Below are 18086 nucleotides of genomic sequence, written 5' to 3'. Positions count from 1 at the left end.
ACCCTCTGCCTCATCCAGTACGTGTTTTGTGCAGTTCTTACAATTCCATGTACTGCAATAGCATCTGTGCTTTACAAAGTGTGTGGCCCGATGTACATTTGCGTTATATAGGTGGAGTGGAGCATGGCTCTTGTAAAGCGTCGTTCGTTGGCAGCTGGATAGAGCCAGTGTTCGCATGTGTGTGGGCAATATGATTTTTGGCGTGAAGCGGTGAAAATGCTGCCTTTCTGTTTAATTGAAATCTTTCCATGGACCCCATTAACTCATGGCGTTTCACTCCATACCTGCTGAGCTGCAGGGATGCTCCTTTGAAGGTAACTTGGCCTGGCCGTGCTCTGCATAGCAAGCATGTAAGTTATCCTGACACAAGTTTACGTTGTGGATGTGGACTGTGCCATCTCAACTGTGCTGCCCAGTGTGCCAGAACAACAGATACCCTGACAGAAGTAAATAAGCCATCCTGGCAAAAACCAGGTGTACCAGTGGGAGTCCTTAGTGTGTGCTGTGTCGGTTGGAGGTTGCCCTTCTCTGTATCTCTGTCGAGGAAAACATGTGGCATAAACTTGTTCATAGAGGATTAAGCTATGGTGTGCGAAGGCCACTTTGCTTCTGAGTAGGGTTGGCCATGCAGGGTATTATGCACGGTAATATTGCACTTCAATTAATTGTCTCAACTTTCCTGGACAAAAGCCCTGTGACTGGTTGGCTGCACAGATGTCAACTTTCAGACTGCAGGTATTTTGGCATGAGTACTACTTCAAGTGTTGGAATTTCATAATTTTTCTGTTGCTTGGGAGCCTGAATCATCTTTTCTTAGACTTAAACCAGCCAGTTTCACTTCTGGCAAGCTCAAGTCTGGAAGATTTCGGGCTTGTACGTGAAAATAAAGAACCACAAGTGTCTGTAGGAGCCCAGGTTGGGAGCACTTGGAGCTGCTTTTGTAGTAAATCTCACTTCTAGGCTACATCATGTCAAACTTCTGCTGCCATGTGCATGTATATGCTCTGAGAATATTTCCATTACTGCTTGCACCTGCTCTTCATTTACCAACTGAGGGAGATTTCCATGCAGCTTCTCAGTCTCTTGAAGGCTTTGGGAATTACTATTTTTTTGCCTTGCCCTCCTCTGATCTGGAGAAGTACCCTCTAGGAAAGAAGCAAGTGGAGTGCACTGACTCTGCTGTGCCCCTGCATCTCTCTTACCAAGAAAATCTAATGCAGACTTTTGTATGTAAGAATTTTGCGTGCTGTCAGTAGGAATTGGCTTGTATTGATAACTTGCAGTGCAAGAAGTATTGTAAAATTTACCTGCTGACTTTAACTGTCTTCTACTGCCTCTGAAGTAGATCTGTAAACTATAGTTATGATTTTTTGTATTGCTGATTACCCAGTGCTCGAGTTATTAAATAAAATAATGTTAAAATACACCCCTTGGTCTTTTTAAATAACTAGCGCTGCATGGTGGGAATCTTCTACTATGTAGTAGTTAATGTTGTAAAAAGATGGAAAACAGTGCTGAGGTGGCACTTGAAGCAGGTTACTTGTGACTGATGTGGCTCTCCTCTGATGAACTTCATGAGCTCTTTGATAGATAGCCATTTGTTGAGCATGCTTGTCTAAAATTTGGACAAAATTGTAAATCAAAATTAAGGGTAAAAGTTTCCACTTGTTCCAGTTTAGTTTTCACACAAGATTCAGAACTCTGTTGCTGGTTATTGTGCTCTTCTGGATCTTAAGACATGTCCTATTGGAAGTCTCACAAACTGCTGTAGACCCTCCATATGAAGGAGTCAAGTGGCACCTAGTCTCTAGCACGGTCTCTCCGCGCTGGGGCAATGTCTGTCTGTTTTAAAGGCAATCTATTGTTTTATGGTTTCGAATACGGTTGTTCGTTGGAGGGTCAGTTTAATGGTTTCTCACATTTCCACTGTTGAATGCAGATACACGCCCCTGTCCCGATCTGTTTGTCACTTGCTTTAGTGAGTGAATTTGTGTGTCAGCTGTTGTGGATCTCTTTATCAGCTTGGTTTTTTTGCATGTGAATCTAAATCAGGTAAATACGGTGCAAACCCTTCTGTTTTTCAAGTATTGCACACCATAAAATGCTGAACATTACTAGCATGTTCTCTTTTTTTTTCCCACCTGAAACAAGATTCCACCAGAAACTCGCTGCTTTCCAATGTAAAGGCTGTACCATTAGCAGCGGAGTGTGGAGAAAAGTTTTAAGGTCCAGCCAGTGTTGTGCAGACTACCAGGGCTTTGTACCGTGAATGGCAGGAACCTGTCACCTCTCCGGGCTCAACCTGGACCATCCAGGCACCATACTGCTTTGGGGAGTATTCAGGTCTATTCTGTATCAACTGCAGCAATTGCAATGAGGTTCAGTATTTGTGGTGTCTTGATAATTCTGGCCCTGTTGTCTTTGCTTTTTCCCAAAAACTAGTGAGGCTGGGCCAGTTGGACAGTCCCACTGAAAGGGCTGGCTGGAGTTGTTCATCCCTGTGCAGTGGCACTACTTGCTGTGAAACCTCAGAGCCTGTTATCCTTTTTGGAACAGTACAGTTTATAACTAGGAGCAGACCTTGTGTTCTTGCCAGGAGTCTTAGTAAGAGGGGAGCTGGGAGAGGATGGCCAAGTAATCAAGGCTGTGCACGCACTTTGTTTTGGAGGTTGCCTGATGTGTTTAGCTTTGTGAAGGACTTGAGGCTGCTCTGGTTTTGCTGTGGATAAGGCGCCTGCCAGACTCCCAGAAGGAGTCCCTTATATTGACAGATAGAAAATGGGGAGGTGGAGACTGTATTTGGTGGAGCATGTAGGAGGGTGATAGGCATCCTGATGTGCGCTGATGTTTTGCTGTCAGTGAATTATTGTGTTGTTTTGTTTTGGGTTTTCCTCCTGTAAGAAAGACATATCTGTACAAAGATTCTTAGGACATGATGGAAGGTGTATTCCATCTGAGCGTTGGCTCTATAGGATTTAAAGTCCAGCATCTCCTTTTCTTCCCGTTTTTATCCTTTCTTAGAGACCACGCTTCTTTCAGTGGGTAATGGAGCCTGCTTTTGTGCTGGAGGATGAAAGCAGGTGTCTCCTTGGTATGGAGCATGGTGAGGTGCATTCTGCGCTTGGTGCTGCGCTCTGAGCCTCTGCTTCCTCACGTTATTTCTGTTGGATGTTGATTGCTTTCTGCCTCTGTGAGTCTGTGTCTAAGACAGATGTGTGAATTTTATCTGTTTCCTCTATGTGCTGTCTGTATGGCCTGTAAATAATAAATGAATTGCTCAGATGCTGCAGACTGATAGCAACTTGGAAGGTAACTCAACTTTTTCAGTACCTTTACAAAATTCACCTGACTTCAAATGAATAAGCAGAAAAACAGTATATTTTCACTTACAGAGCAAGCTTCTTGTTCGTAACCAGTGTGACCAAGAAATGCAATCCAAAAGAAACTGAGTCCCTCCCACTGTTTGTTACATAACCAGCTAATTAAAGTAATCAAATGGGGGTGACTTCAAGGCTTGGAAAACTTCCCCATAGTCTGGGTCAAAAATACTTACGAGACCACACCCCCAGAGTCTCCATGCTTTATTTATGTTGCAACATCCTCTATGTGTAAATTAATTATTTTCCCCATAAGTTTATTTTAGGTGTCAGCCATTAGAGTCTCTTGCTGCTGCTTCTGCAGCCACTTTCTTGGGCACAAAGAAAATTCTTTAGTTCCTGGCTTCCCTTTTGAAGGAGAAGAGACCTCAAATAGTGCTGCTCCCTTTCCTCCCTAGAAGGAGTTAGTTGTTTTGAAGCTCTTCTCATAGTTGCTTTGGGTTACAAGTGGGCTTTTGGATATTTTTTTTCGGGCTTATTATTTCTGCATCATGAGTATTCATGGCAATTTGCAGGTAAATCGGTAAATTTGGTCTCTTGCTCGAGAAGGAAATGGTGTATTTTCCTGTGGTAGTTCTAATACTTAAACCCTGATAATGAGAAGCATATGTAGATGGAGGTGGTGGTGAAGAAATGTGAAAGACATCTGAAGTACAAAATGTAGCAGCAAATAAAAATCCATGGTCCTTTTTCAGTGTTTCAAATGCATGGTTGTGTGTTGCAGGAACTCTAAAAATTTTGAATTCCCACAGGATTTGCATACTATGCTGTGTATTCAAAGCAGGAAAAACCCTGCTTGAACACTGACTTAAGGTGGGTCAGGACTGGAAAACCATGATGGCTCAATCTCGGATGTTCTCCATGTGCACGGGAAGTTTGAGATTCTGGTCTAGTACTCCTGCAAGCCATACTGACCTGTGCCCCTTCTCAAACTAAGGCAGAAGGAAGTAACTGTTCGTAGTAAGAAGAGTATTGGGGGGTGTCTGTGTGTGTTTGTGTCTGTGTGTGTGAGTGAGTGATTCTAATAACCCCGCTTTGTCTTTTAACAAACGGCTTGGGTCTTGACTGTTCAGTTTTGCCTGTGAGGAAGACAGCTGAGGATGAAGCAGGATGCTTGGAGAGCACTGTGGCCTGCTTAACAGGCTCTTTGTCAATACTAGAGAAAAAAAAAGTTTGAACCAGCATTTAAATCCAGCGTGCAGGTACTTAAGACTTAACTCACACACAAATCTCTTTCATGTAGTTGGGCTGTAGGTGCAGTTTTTTCCAGAAAACACAAATCTTAATCCTGTACAATATGCAGCTGCAAATGTAACATGCGCTGGATTTTCTCACGTCTGGTGCTTTGTCTACAGAGGTGACACTTGCACTTTTCAGGGTCTTTGCGCGTTAGTTCTCCAGTTAGTTCTCCAGGGGGTTTGCCGGGGAGTTTTTCCTCCTCATCTGCAGTCTTTTTCAGGGCAGGCAAGCAGACGTGTTCTTGAACCACAGGAAACCATTGGGAAGGAGTCTGTCCAGTCCTTTTTCCCAGCTCCTGGTGCTAAGGGGAGGAGGTATCCCATTTTTTACTGGCACTGAACCAAGCCTTGCTGTACTCTGTCACCTCAGATGCCCTGAAGGGCACAGCAGGGTAACTTGAGATGCCCTTTTTCCTGAGCCTGGAGGAAAATCCCCAAATTTTTCCCTGTGTGGATGCAGGTGAGGCAGTTGATGTGAGAGGCTGTTTGTGGACCTGTGAATCCACCACCTTTCCTCATAAAACGGCTGTAGGAAAAAACCTTCAAAGTTAGGTAAAAGACGACCCTGAAAACGAATGTTACTGTACTGTGTATTTTCCCTACAGGATTTTTGGGGGCGTGTTTTTTTGTTGTTGTTTGTTGTTGGGTTTGGGGTTTTTTTTTGTTTTGAAGGCAGAATGCCTGGGTCTGGGTTCTTAATTTTTTTATTGGCTGACAACAGAGAGCTTCAGTACATGTTGCAGGGTTGGAAGGCAAATGAATTGAAAGGGTGAAAGTATAAAACTGCAAGAGGAGAGAGAGAGAGGTTGGGGTTTTTTTTGTGGTCTGGGACAGCTCTTCACTGCTTAATCTGTTGCCTGTGACCTTCTGTGCACACAGGTTGAATACCTGTACCCTTCCTCATCCAGCTACAGTGGTACCACCCTGCTTAACACCAGCTACAGTCATACTGGTGTAACTCATTCTGGGTTTAGAATCAGCCATACCCTATTAAGTATCTTCCTGAGGACTGCATCATTAACAGAGCCATCAGCCAGGGGTGGGCCAGGCTTGTCATTTTAGGGTGGAAGTTAAATAATTAAATGTGGTTAGGGTTGTGGCATCTGCCTTTACCTTATACTGATCTGGTTGAATTAATGTGATGTGAGGACCAGGTCCTTAAGGTGATCCATCTAGCCAAGGTTGAAGACAGCAGACTTTATCCATACTGGACGTTATGGTTAATGTGATACTTCACACTGCTGAGCCTCGGTCACATCACCACACTCTTTTTCGAATCCCTTAGTAAAACACTCTTCCATTATGTTTTTCTGTGGTAGTCCAGCATAACCGCTAATCCTCTCTCGATAAAAGAGGATTAAAACTGGGAACATTTGCACCTTAATGCAGCCAGCTAGGGCTTCGCTGTGTCTTTTAGGCAGTAATCCTGTTGGGGCGAGGGCTGTGCCTTTGTGCGGTGCCAAGAATGCTGTCGCGATCAGCAAATAGCAGCTTTCTCGGCAGTTGCGCTTATTGGGTTCGTAATTCTTAAAAGACCACTTTGTGTGTTAATTAAAAGAGCTGTATTGACTAGAGATGACTAACCTGCTTCACGCTGTTAAAATGACTTCTGGGCTATGCAGGTCAAAGTAAAATAATATGAAATTGGGGTTTCTGTGTGGTTCTTTAAATAAAATGAAAGCATGTGTAAGTTGACAAAGTACTACCTTTGAGAATGCCATTTATCATGTTATATTTCCTAGACTCGTGTCAGACTACACATCCTGCAAACAATTTTAGGAGAGAAGGTTCTGCCCCAGGTGTTACTGGTGGATACTGGTAAGGGAGAGTCATGTCTGTGTATCGCATACCCCCCCCCCCCCCCCCCCCCCCCCCCCCCCCCGTGCTTAATGTGAAACCTGCAGAACCTGGGGGGAGGCATGGGAATGCTAAATGAAAATTCCACCCCATGGTTTACGATTTTATGGTGTAGTTTGACTTCCAGTTTTGGATTACACTCGCTGGCTGACATGGGCCGAGATGTGGTGGCATGCTCTTCCCATGGGTTTCTGAATGCTAGATGTGTTCTAACCTTTCTCTTGCTGTCTTCATGGGGAGGATTGATTCCACCATAGTACTTTTTGTTACCTTTTTTTAAATAAAAAACTTACATGAATCGCTTGAAAAAAAAAGCGGAGTCCTTCTGCATGTACATGCTGTGCTTTCCCTGTGAAGTACCGTTGCTCTGGTTGAGGCGAGAAACTGCTTTGGCAGCCAGTCCAGCCCAGCTCAGCTACTGGGGTAACTTAAAAGTGGTTCTGTGGTGGTTTTATTTTATTTTTTTTTTCTTTCCTGGAGAGCTTCATGTTCTCTCTGATGTGCTGCTCCTGCTTCCTGCTGGCCTGGGCAGGTGGGAGACCAGGCATCTGCTCCAGCTCGCCTTGTGCACCTGGGTAAAGTACTGTGGTGAAGTCCTGCCCACCCTTGTCATCGCCTTTGTGCCAAGGACTGAGAAGAGTCTTCAAGTAGAAACCACTTCATCCTAATGTTCAACCCATAGCTTCCTGCAGGCATTTGGTGCTAAATACATGAAATTAAGCTGCAAAAAGGACCCATTGCAAATTGCATCATACATCATGAAATGAATGTCCTATCACATTGCCAGTGGTGGCTTTCAGCAGCAAACAGGAGTTTTATGCCTAATAAATATGTGTAAAATCCTTTTTGTTTCTTTTCCAGGCTTTGTGTGTGAAGTTTTTCCTGCAGTGTGATATGTTTGCTCTTTTATGTGAGATGCTGTTAAAAAAATCACATAAATAGAAGAGGTTTTGGTTTTGTTTTCTAGAATCAATTTTTATTTTAGGTCTTTTCATGCTGAGACTGATAGCATAGGGAGGTTTTTTTCCATCCTAATTAAAAGGATCATTATACTAATACTATGCCACAGGAGGACGCTGTGGAACGAGAGCTAATTTGTGTAGTTTCTCTTAGTGCTTGAGTTACCACATCTCTGCTGACATGCGGCAACTGTCCATGTGCCACTGTAAGCCACTATGAAATAAGATGTTTGCCTTGTTCTTGATAGGAGAGAGGTAAACTAGCATGTCTTATCTTGCCTTTGTGCAGGGTATCAGTTGTTGCTGCTGACAGGAGGCAATGTCTCAAGTCCCAGGAAGTCAGTCCCATCTAAAACCTTCTGCGGCTTCCAGCGAGACAGATACTTCACCAGAAAGAGCCATTTTTTATTGGATTGAGGTGTAGGCCAGCAAATTCTTTCCACGAGCAAGGCAAGGCTTTTCCCGTGGCCATGGAAAAAGGGATTTAAATGTACATTTTAAATGAGTTGTGCTGATAATTGAGATATTAATCAATCTTGTCCCTGGTGGATACCATAGTTTCCTTACCAAACCTGCACTGGTAATTCCCTCTAGGCAGAATTTTGTACAAGAACAGTATCAAATTTATCCTGGTGGTGAATTAATTTTATAGATATATATATAGATAGATAGAGAAAAAATGGTAAATTAATTAATTTAACCAGTGAAAGATGCCAATGCAATGTAACAAGTGGACATCACAGAAAGCGCTAAATCTCTGCTATCAGTAGTCTGAAACCACCTGTTTATGTGCACATCTTTTCTTCCCATGGAGGAAAGACCAGGAAGAGGTCTGGGTCTTGCTTGTTGGTATGTAGTGCAGCTGAGTGGTGGGACACGGTGACTCCTGTCTGCTTTCGGCTGCAAGCTGCACTTGCAGAAGCCTGTGCAATTGTAATAGCTGTTGTAGACCTCCTGCCATCTCAGATTTTACCTGGAAGTGGTTTCTTGATGAGCATCGTCAGGAAATGCTTCAAGGAAGCTTTGTGCGCATGTGAGTTAGGCCTGGCTGGGAGGTGGATGGTTTTGTGTGAGATGTGGCTTCCAGGTACCAGCCAGTGTTGGCGCAGATAGAGGAGAAAAGCAGCCAGGGCAACACCAAACCGAGACTGGCCATCTTCTCTTAAAAGTTGTCCTCTAATTCTTCCCTCACCTGGAGGTTGGCAGCTCCTCTAATTCAGACCGTCTTGGGGAGCTACCAAACCCAGACCGTTTCTGACTGTTGTCATCAGAGTAGATACAAGTGTCTGAAGACTAACGAGGTTTGACAAACATGAGTGATTTCAGTCAAGGTTTGTTCTGGAAATCATGGCGTGTGATCTCTTCGTTTGTGGTGGTGGTGTTTCCAAATGAGGTTAGTTCTTGGTTAGTATAACCATTGAAACCTGCTGATTAGAAAGCAACTATATAAGGATGTATGTACTTTAAAAAATGTGTAGAGGGCTTTGTGCCAGAATAGCAAAAAGCAGTACTAGACAATTTCACAGGTGTAATTATACTCAAACAGGATTTGATTTTATTAGTAAATGGCAAAACATGTATTTCTTGCTGGATCCATTTTCACTTATGAATTATTCCAGGCTTTCTTCACAGGGAATTTGGAGTTTATCTAGACATACAGCCAGAAGTTGGAAATAGCTTTTTAAGTAAAACATTCTTATGTACTAAGTGCATAGGAAGAGCTTTTTAACCTGATTGGATACATGAAGTATGAAACCTAGTTAACTGAAAAAAACTCCTTCATGTCATGGTGGCCCAGATCATCAAAGGTATTTTAGATCCCTCCTTCTCATGAGATGACACTGATGCTGGATGCTGATGGTTGCTTTGGCAGGCAGGCAGATGAGCTGTTACAGCTGCAAACCGTTGGTGGTTCTTAAAATAAATTTGGGCAGTGTGGTCTACCTTGCCTGCTACTGCAGACTCTTAGGAGCGAGGAAGGTGGCTCAAGGGGGGGCACGTGCTTTGCATGTGTGAAGACCTGGGTGATACTGCCAGCATCTTTGCATCCTGTGCTGTAAAACTCTCCTCCTGCCTTGCTGCAATGGGCAAGGGATGCAGACAAGCACGAGAGTAATGCTGAGCATTGATGCTACTTCCTCACAGCATCGTTGAAGAAGCAGCACTTAGTAAGTACTGTGGTTCCCCTTCAAGCTAGGGGAAGGGGAAAAGCAAACTGAGCAGGAAATGGCTAAACCCTTATTCAGAGGCCTGTTTCCTAGCAGAGGTAGGTGCTTGTCTATGTGGCTGAACACCACTAGAGAGCTGCAAGAAGGGGCTCAGCAGGTGGCGACTGATGGCTGCAGCAGCCACCCTGCAGCCTATGGAGCTGCTGCAGGAGAAGTAACACACCCAGATCACAGGAGCCCCGTTGATTGACTCTCCAGAATCGCTTCCAAGAACAAAAGTGCCGGTGTGATGTCAGTTGTTTAATGCAGAGCAAACAACTTATTTACAGCAGAGGCTTGAATCCATTAAGGCCGTATTAAACTCCAGATGCTTGTCAACTTTACAAAAAGAGTAGAAGAAAGGGAGGAGGTGTTGCATGTTTTCTGGAAAAAACTCAGCTCATGGAGCAGTATTTGAAGTTAAAACCATGAAGAGGGTGACCGACTTGAATGCTGAACCAGATTATTTTTTTTTTCTTTTTTTTTCCTTTTTTGTTTTGTGGGTTGGTTTTTTTTTTGTTTTTTTTTTTTTTTTTTTGTAGTGGTCTCCAGACTGCTGTGTAGTGTCAGACAAAGTTATTATGTGCAGCATTCCTGTGTGGAGCAGGGCTGTTGATAAGGAATTGGTATTGACTACGGTGCAGGGATCAAACAGAAAATGGTTTGGGAAAGAAAAAACATGAGTGTTCCCATCCCTTTGAAACAAATTGGGAAATGAGCCACAGGGATTATTCTTGAGAGTGGATATGTAGGACTGGCCTGCTTGAGTAAGTCCTCTAAATTAAGTATTTAAAAAAACCCAAATTAATAAATAAATTAACAAACCTTAGGAACATCTGATGTCTCCTGAGCCAACAGAACAACTGCAATGTTTGCTTTTTTTCTTTCTTCCTTTTCCTTTCTTCCTTTCTTTCTGCTTCCTTTCCAGCATGCCAAATACAAGGCATGGCTTTGGGGAAAATGCCATTATAAACTCTCCTCTACAAGAGCATGTTTGCAGGCCGTGAGGGTTCGTCAGTGCCCTGCTGTCTGTATTTCAGTGGGTCCCTTGCTAGCTAACAGGCTATTTTGTAGCTTTTTAAACAAGCCATCTGTGCTGTGGAGAATCAGACCTCTGTGGACACCAGCCTAGACCTCTGCACACACCTTTGTAGGTTTAGGTATTGACCTTCCTGATGTTTAGGTGAAAGGAGGAGGATGAGGAGAAGCTTGATGCAGGCTGGCAGGCTTTTTTCAGAGATGCGAGCTGATGCAAGCTTATCGCCTCTTTTTTCAGTAGTTACTGTGGCTTCCCGTAGCATCAGGTTTGCTCCTGCATCATCTAAATGTAACATCTTTTCAGCAATTCGAAGCCAGTTCTTCAGAAAGCGGTAGGTGGGTCATGTAACGCAGCCTTTCTTCTGGGTCTCATCACTGGGAGGAGCAAGTCTGAAATGAGTATGGGGGCAGTACCCCAAGCTGGAAAGATTAATATGTCTATTAAACTGATTGCTGGCTTTGATCACTTATAAAGTAGATTCTGAAAAGTGCATGTGTCTGGTCTTTCCTTCTGTGTAACTTCTAAATCCTTGCTTATATCACTGTAGAAGGCAGAGCTGCTGTTTGAGCTTGTGGGGTCTGACAAATAAGGTTAATTCAGTGCTATGCAGCTGGCTGGGATGGGATTGAATTCTTCCCAAAGCCTTTGGTTAAGAAAGGTTGTGCTAATTCTTTTATTTTCTAATTTTTGCTAATTCTTGCATTTTAGGTATAAAATGTCATCCTCATTTTTTATGTCAATGCTATTACAGAATACAAGTGAAGTCTTCTCTTACGGTGTTATACCCATAGTGACCCACTCTTGATATGAAAATCTGAAGCCTGAATTCTGACAACCAGAATTATTTGCAAAGAAAGCACAGAACTCTCTATTTGATGAAGCAGCAAGTTTTGCAAGGAAAACACGCCCTTTTTCAGTGACTACTTGGGCTGTATGGTGTTGGCTTACAGAAGAAAGGTTTGCTCATCAAGTGAGCTCAAATGCCCAAGCAGAAGGAAGGTCTAGCTGCAAAACTCGAATGTGAGAACTTTATATTTGGTATTTGGGATGTTGGCAAGTCTGTTAGCTGTTCCCACCACCCTGTTTCTGGATGGTAGAATCGTAGAATAATCACAGGATGGTTTGGGTTGGAAGAGGCCTTTGAAGATCATCTAGTCCAGCGTCAGTGCTGTAGGCAGGGACACCTTCCACTAGACCAGGTTGCTCCAAGCCCCGTCCAACCTGGCCTAGAACACTTCCAGGGATGCGGCAGCCACAGCTTCTCTGGGCAGCCTGTGCCAGTGCCTCACCACCCTCATCATAAATAATTACTTCCTAGTATCTCATCTAAATCTACCCTCTTTTCATTTAAAACCTGTGTCCCTGCATTCCTCGAGGTCCCTTTTGTGCAGCAGCTGCTCTCTTGGGAGGGATCTGAGCACACGTGGCTGGAGTGAGCTATGCATGCTGGGGAGAGCGCAGAGCAGGTCTCTGTCAAAATATTCTGTCTCTCAGCCCTTCTCCTTCAATGTTCATCAGATAATTCACATTTTTCATCCTTTTAAAATTACTTAAACTGCCAAAGAAGTGAGTCCCAGCGATTCTTTTATTTATTGTTAATCTGAACAGGGTTTCAGAGTAATTAAGCATTGTGTTGGGTGAGTTATTAAAAATGGCTGTGTGATTTAAAATGCTGGCAGATAAATGCTTATCTCTAAGTTGACTGTCTCAGAGGGCAATGTCTTGTGCTTCTACAGCATCTAAAGGAAAACTGCTTTAGTGGTTTAAAGCTTAAAAATAAGTCCAGGCCCTGTCTGTGTAGAAGAGTTTTTCCAGCCATGCTGGTATACCTCATAGTTTTTTATGGTGTGGACATTTTATTTTTGGCTCAGTTTAAAGTACACATGAAGCAACATTAAACTAGATGGCAGTGGTAGAGGACAGTTTCTACAGTGGGATAACCCACATGGTTTTGTATGGGTTGAATTATATCTCTTCACATTCACACCACAAACTACACCGAGCAGATAAGACCTTGTCTTTAATCCATGTGGTTTTAAATTTAATGCAGAATTTATGGGGTTTATGTTCAGTTTCTGTTGTTTTCTGGTGGTTTGAATCGTATGGCTTCTGCTATTTAGCTTGCTTTGCTCCCCCTGCGTCTGGTATTCTTCCAGCGATGGTGTCAACAGCCATTGATCATAGTTGACAGTACATCAAAGGAACCTCTGACACAGTCGTAAAGCAACTGCACTATGTGATGAGAGGGACTTTATCCTCATATTTTTTTAAGCACTTTAAATGACTTTAAAAATACTTTTGGCTGTCATCCAAGGCTCCTGGACTAAGCTACAACTACCAGGAAATGTCTTTGCAGACATCATCATATCGTTAGGGTTTCCTTACACCTGAAACTGTTCTGGTTTCTGAAGTAAAACAGGAATAAATTTTTCTTTTCTGGAACGTTGAATGCTCAATTCTAAAATTAATCATGAACAACTTTCATCCTCTACCTGAATCCCTGTTCAAATCCAAGTATGGGCGCTTCAGATGCCTAGCAGAGATGCTTTGCTGCTGTGGCAGCAACAGTATGAACAGGTTGGTCATCACCGGCACAAAGTGCCAGTCAAAGTGTTTGCCCACAAAGCCTGACTTATATCAGAAATCCTTTGGGAATAATTTGAATATATGAATAACTACCCAAGGTTTCAACACTCAAAAGATAAGGCTCAATGACCTTCAGTTATGATTTGGAAATTTTCTGGAAGGAAAATGTGCAGGTATGAAAATAAACAGCACAGAAGTTGGAAAAGTAGAAAACCTGCATTGAATGAAGCCAACTATAAGATTAAACTAGAATTAATCCAAGTTACAATTTGAAAATTAATTACTAGAGCTTGTGGTGGTGGTGTGTACACAGTTGGGCAGGCTGCACCATTTACTGAAGAGCTGCATTAGTTTATTGCCTTTTTGCATCTTATACTTACTTTTATACAGGCAGGAAAGAGAGAGAGGAAAACTAATAGGGCCACTGAGAAAGCAAGTGACCTTCAGACGCTGCAGCATGTACCTTGGACTCTTTTGGAAGGGAGGCAGTGGAGAGAGGAAAGCGTTTGTAGTAGATTGGTGGTTATTAAACCTTGTTTGAACCAAGTGGACTTAATCTTTAAATAAACACGACGACCTTGCTGTTATCCCAGTCATTGCTTATAGCTAACTCTTTTCAAAAATGCCAAAATTCAACCAGGCACCGTGCAGTGAAGCAGAACGTGCGCCCATAAAATCTAGATGAAATGCATGTGTGTTTAAATTTGCATGGTTGCCCATGAGGGGTATTGATGTTGCTTGCTCAGCTGTCCACCTGCTGATTCAGAAATGCATAGTTTCAGTCTACTACCAATTTTATTTATAAAAAAAAGTATTGTTTTTGGTGGCATCAGGTGTAGACTGCCTCTTGATTCAAGCAGGTTTCCTTCCAAAACAAATGGCATCAGAAGCATCCATTGTCTTGCAGTCTTGTCTCCTGATGAGCTAAAAGGTTACTAGGCTTTGCCAATTATATTCTAATCATATTTTTCTGTGGATAAATAATATCTTTTATTTTAATGAAAAGTACTTAAAGTTGTATTGCTCCAATGAGAAAAACAGCAATATACCCTTTCAGAAAAAGCACAGTGGCTTGAGAAAGGCTGGCCTGCTGAACTATTCCATTAATGGTTTGCTTGAAATAATTTTTTTTTTTTCCTTTCTGTCCCCATTTTTCTGTGGTGCTGGCAAAATAAGTTCCTTAGAAGGAGGTTACTGCTGATTCTTTTTTTTCAGCCAGAAGTTTTCAGTTTGCTTCCATGTACCTCAGCATCTTAATCCCTTCCTTACTGGCAGTATTTGAATCGGTGCTATTTTTGGATAGTTCTAATATTACAATCTGACTTGTAAACAGGGTTGGACAACAGCAACATCTAACTCTAGCAGCCTTTGAGGGAGGATTGTGAGTCTGAAAGTGATTTGGCTTTAGTCATAACCTCAGTAGGTTTGTAGCAGTCTCACAACAGCACTTCTGCTGTCCTGCAGGCTTGAGTTCTTCTAGCATGTGCCTGGATAGAAGACAGAAGCTGGGACACACCTGTTCATGTTCCAACTTGAATTTCGTTTTGTGTCCATACTATTTGGGAGCTCTTAGGAGACCTCTTAGTGTTTCATGGACAAACCCCATCACTTTTCTTGGGGCAGTGTTAGTGGGAGTGTAAATATAGATGTGCCTCTTTCCCAGCCTTCCCAGTATGGAGGGCAATTCTAGTGCCTCGGTCATCTTAGCATCTGGGCAGCTTCTGATACTGGACCTGTATCCTGATACTACTTTGTTTTAGGCACTAGACCATGCTTCCCTCAGTTACATGCCAGCCAGCTGCGTAATTAAGTATGTGACCGAGTCCTTCCATCTCACTTGAGCATTCAGGTCCCTGGTTTTAACCAGACTGACTCTCCTGAGCTAGGACACCCAAACCGGTAGCAAACAGGTATCACCCTAACATTTAGAATATAGCTGTGCATTAGAGCACTGTTGGTACCTCATGAATGAAAATCCACTGCATACATACAGTTCCTCTCTGCTTCTGTCCTTCATGAAGATGTCAGAATTAATGGGGTAAGCTTTGATGCTCCACAATGAAGTTGGCGTTATGCGTCAGTATTGTAGTCTCTTACTAGAAGCCCTTCATTTTATGTGATTCTTCTTGTTAGAAGTGTGTATAGTGTTGGTGAGAAACCAGCCATAGACAGACATGGAAAATAAAGGGGTTCTGTAATCTGACCTCATTTTTTGTGTTTTAGCTACAAACCCATGATGTCTGTGTTGGAAGGCAGGTTGCTGTGGCCTTCTCTGGTCAGCGGAGATGTACCTCTTGGTACCTCCCAGGGAGCCCAGCCTCAAAGGTCTGAATTTTCAGTTAACTGGACAGAGTTGAGCAGGGCAAAACACTTTGGAAATTGGTTTTGGCTTTTTGAAAAGTTCAGTAATGCTTTGGAAAGATGCACCTGGATTTCTTTGTATTAGTAAATGAGAAACCATGCTGAAGTGGCTAGGTCAGATTTGGCTTCTCAGGAAGACCAAGGCTGCTACCGCAGCTGCAGAAGGAATTAATTCATTTTGCAAGGGAATACATGGAGCTAACTCATCCTAAACCCTAGGATATGCTGGTTGGGAAACCACCATCTGTTGAGCAAGAGGGTGGCTGTGGGCAGTCAGATGGGATTTCAGGGATAACACACTGTTTGCAAACATCTCTGCTGTCTGGGCAAGTCCAGATAAGGTGATGGATTGCAGCCACCCTCTGTGGCTGAAGTAGGGTGAGAGCAGCATGGTTTGGCTGTTATAATGTATGCATGGTAATGAGCGTTTTGACTTTGTATTCAGTGGAATTCTTTGGCTCATTCCAAGTTTCCTTTCAATATCTCGGTCCTGCTGCTACACCAGAAACTTCATCTCATCCTCTGTTTGACAATGTACATCCCTCTGACATTTGAACGGGAAGCTTTCTCTTAGTGCTGTCCAGGGAATATTTTCCCTGTGTTTGAGATGCAGCTTTTTTCCCCTGTAAAAACAGATGCACTGAAGTAAAATGTGGAAAATGCATCCTGTTTTGAGGACAGGACTCTCTAAAATAATTCCATCCCTATTTTTGGTATCTTCAAGTTGGAACTGCCTTTGGAAGAGCTGTTTTATAAATGTCCATAACATTCAGTTCATTGAGCTGCAGAAGACATTTTGAGGCATGTGGAAATGAGCCTTTAGAAATCAGCTGGTGATGGGGAAGAAAGAAGTATCTGTCATATTTCAGGTCTTTGGTCAGTAGACTTGAGGCAGAAATAAATGCATCTAAATACCAGTCACTCCCCACCCTACCTTTTCTTCCATTTCTTGTCTGAACTATGGCAACCACTTCCTTGCTTCTGAGCTTCTGCTGCTTAATATGCTGCTGCAAAAAATACTTCTTCCTCCACAGCTTTGGTTGTGCCTTGTCCCTTCGTACTCTCTTCTGAATTCAGAGCAAGACTTCGGTTCTCTTCTTTAACCTCCTTCTGCCTCCTGTGTTCACATCGTCAGCCGAGGTATCCTCTGTTCTTACCCGTTTCTTCCACGGAGCATCCCACCTTCATAATAGTCTCCTGCCATGTCTTGATTAGTTGTTCCTTCTTTGTGTGTGACTGTTGGTTAATTTGGTCAAAATAGCCCTCTTGACAGAGTGCCTTCTGGTCTGGGTCCCAGCATCTCATCAGTCCTGCCGTGGCATTCCATGGTTTGGTCATCATGACATGTTTTTTGTGTTCGGTAGAAGCCTGGTGATTATTTTGCCAGGCTGAGGGTTCTGTCATGTTGATTATTTGCAGTGTCATGTATTTATGACACAATATGGATAATAGAAGCTGTTGAAAGCTTTTAAAGGACAAAGCTGCATGTGATGGCACAGCTTGTCTGAGTTCATAGAGCAGTTAGCCAGCCATGTATCTGAGACCACCCTGCGGTCTGTGTCCATGCTTCTAGCTCTCTTCTCCTGACAAGCTGAATAGCTTTCCATGAAGAGGGTGTCAATCGGGAGCTTTAAATCCAATGACTGTACTTAGGAGGTCAGAATTTGCTGGGTATGTTTTATTGTTCCCTACAGCTGGTCATCTCTTCCCTTCTGCTGTTTGCCCTGAGGGTTTGGGGGAAGCTGTTTTTGAGGGTTGGTGTCCTAATTCTTCTAATGTAGTTTGAAAATATCTTAAGGATGTGCTTTTCCCTTTCCACAAATGTGTGGCAGACACACACTGAAAATATTTGCATACCTACTGTCTTGTTCCTTCTGTACAGATTTATGTTCGGGGTGTGTGATCCAGTGTCCTGCTGAGTTTTTAAGCTGCTACTTTGCTCAGTGGTTTACCACTAGATGCATTAAATAAATATGCTTTGTGTAATATTTGTGCTTGGGTTGTAATGATTTTGCCTGCTTCCGGACTCTAAACAAGTAACGCAACAAAAGTGGTCTCCGGAATTTAACTTGCTGCCAGTAAACTTCTGTACTGGCATCCTCGTTCATGTCCTGAGCTATTGAGGTTGGAGGAGAGAGATTGTGTATCACCCTTGAGCATCTTCCCTGAAAACTAGATCTTGAAGTAGCAAAAATAAGTTCCAGCTTTGATCAGACCTCTTAATATGTAGTGAGTGAGGGGCACATAATCTTGGGGCTACAAGATCCTTAAAGACCTTTTCTCCAGCAACAATGACTGCCTCTAGGTGACACGCCATGTTGTTTGGAAGTATGGATTTTTCAGAACTCTTAAACTTAAAGTTCCTCCTCTGGCTTCTGGTGTAGTCATTATTTTCCCCTTTTGTAGAAGACTACCATCACTGGGGGAGGTAATCTCTGTTCCCTCTTGGTCACAGCCTACTC

At 43.0% G+C, this 18086-nt stretch overlaps 1 protein-coding gene across 10 annotated transcripts in view; it reads left to right on the top strand.

Moving 5' to 3' along the window:
- NRF1 (nuclear respiratory factor 1) overlaps positions 1-18086 on the top strand; it is a 74220-nt gene that overhangs the window by 1914 nt on the left and 54220 nt on the right. Inside the window, exon 1 of one of the 10 annotated variants that reach the window (XM_055711868.1) lies at positions 4052-6433. The exons of 8 other annotated variants lie outside the window; for them this stretch is intronic. The gene's annotated coding sequence lies outside the window, so the exon portion shown is untranslated. Of the gene's footprint in view, positions 1-4051; positions 6434-10188; positions 18053-18086 lie in introns of those variants that run through there. One more of the 10 variants, XM_055711866.1, reaches the window with a different exon arrangement.

This window comes from Falco cherrug, chromosome 5 (assembly GCF_023634085.1).
Source record: "Falco cherrug isolate bFalChe1 chromosome 5, bFalChe1.pri, whole genome shotgun sequence".
In the NCBI taxonomy this organism is placed as follows: domain Eukaryota; kingdom Metazoa; phylum Chordata; class Aves; order Falconiformes; family Falconidae; genus Falco; species Falco cherrug.
Note: the sequence above shows the minus strand (reverse complement) of the source record. Positions and strands in the feature narration are given on the sequence as shown.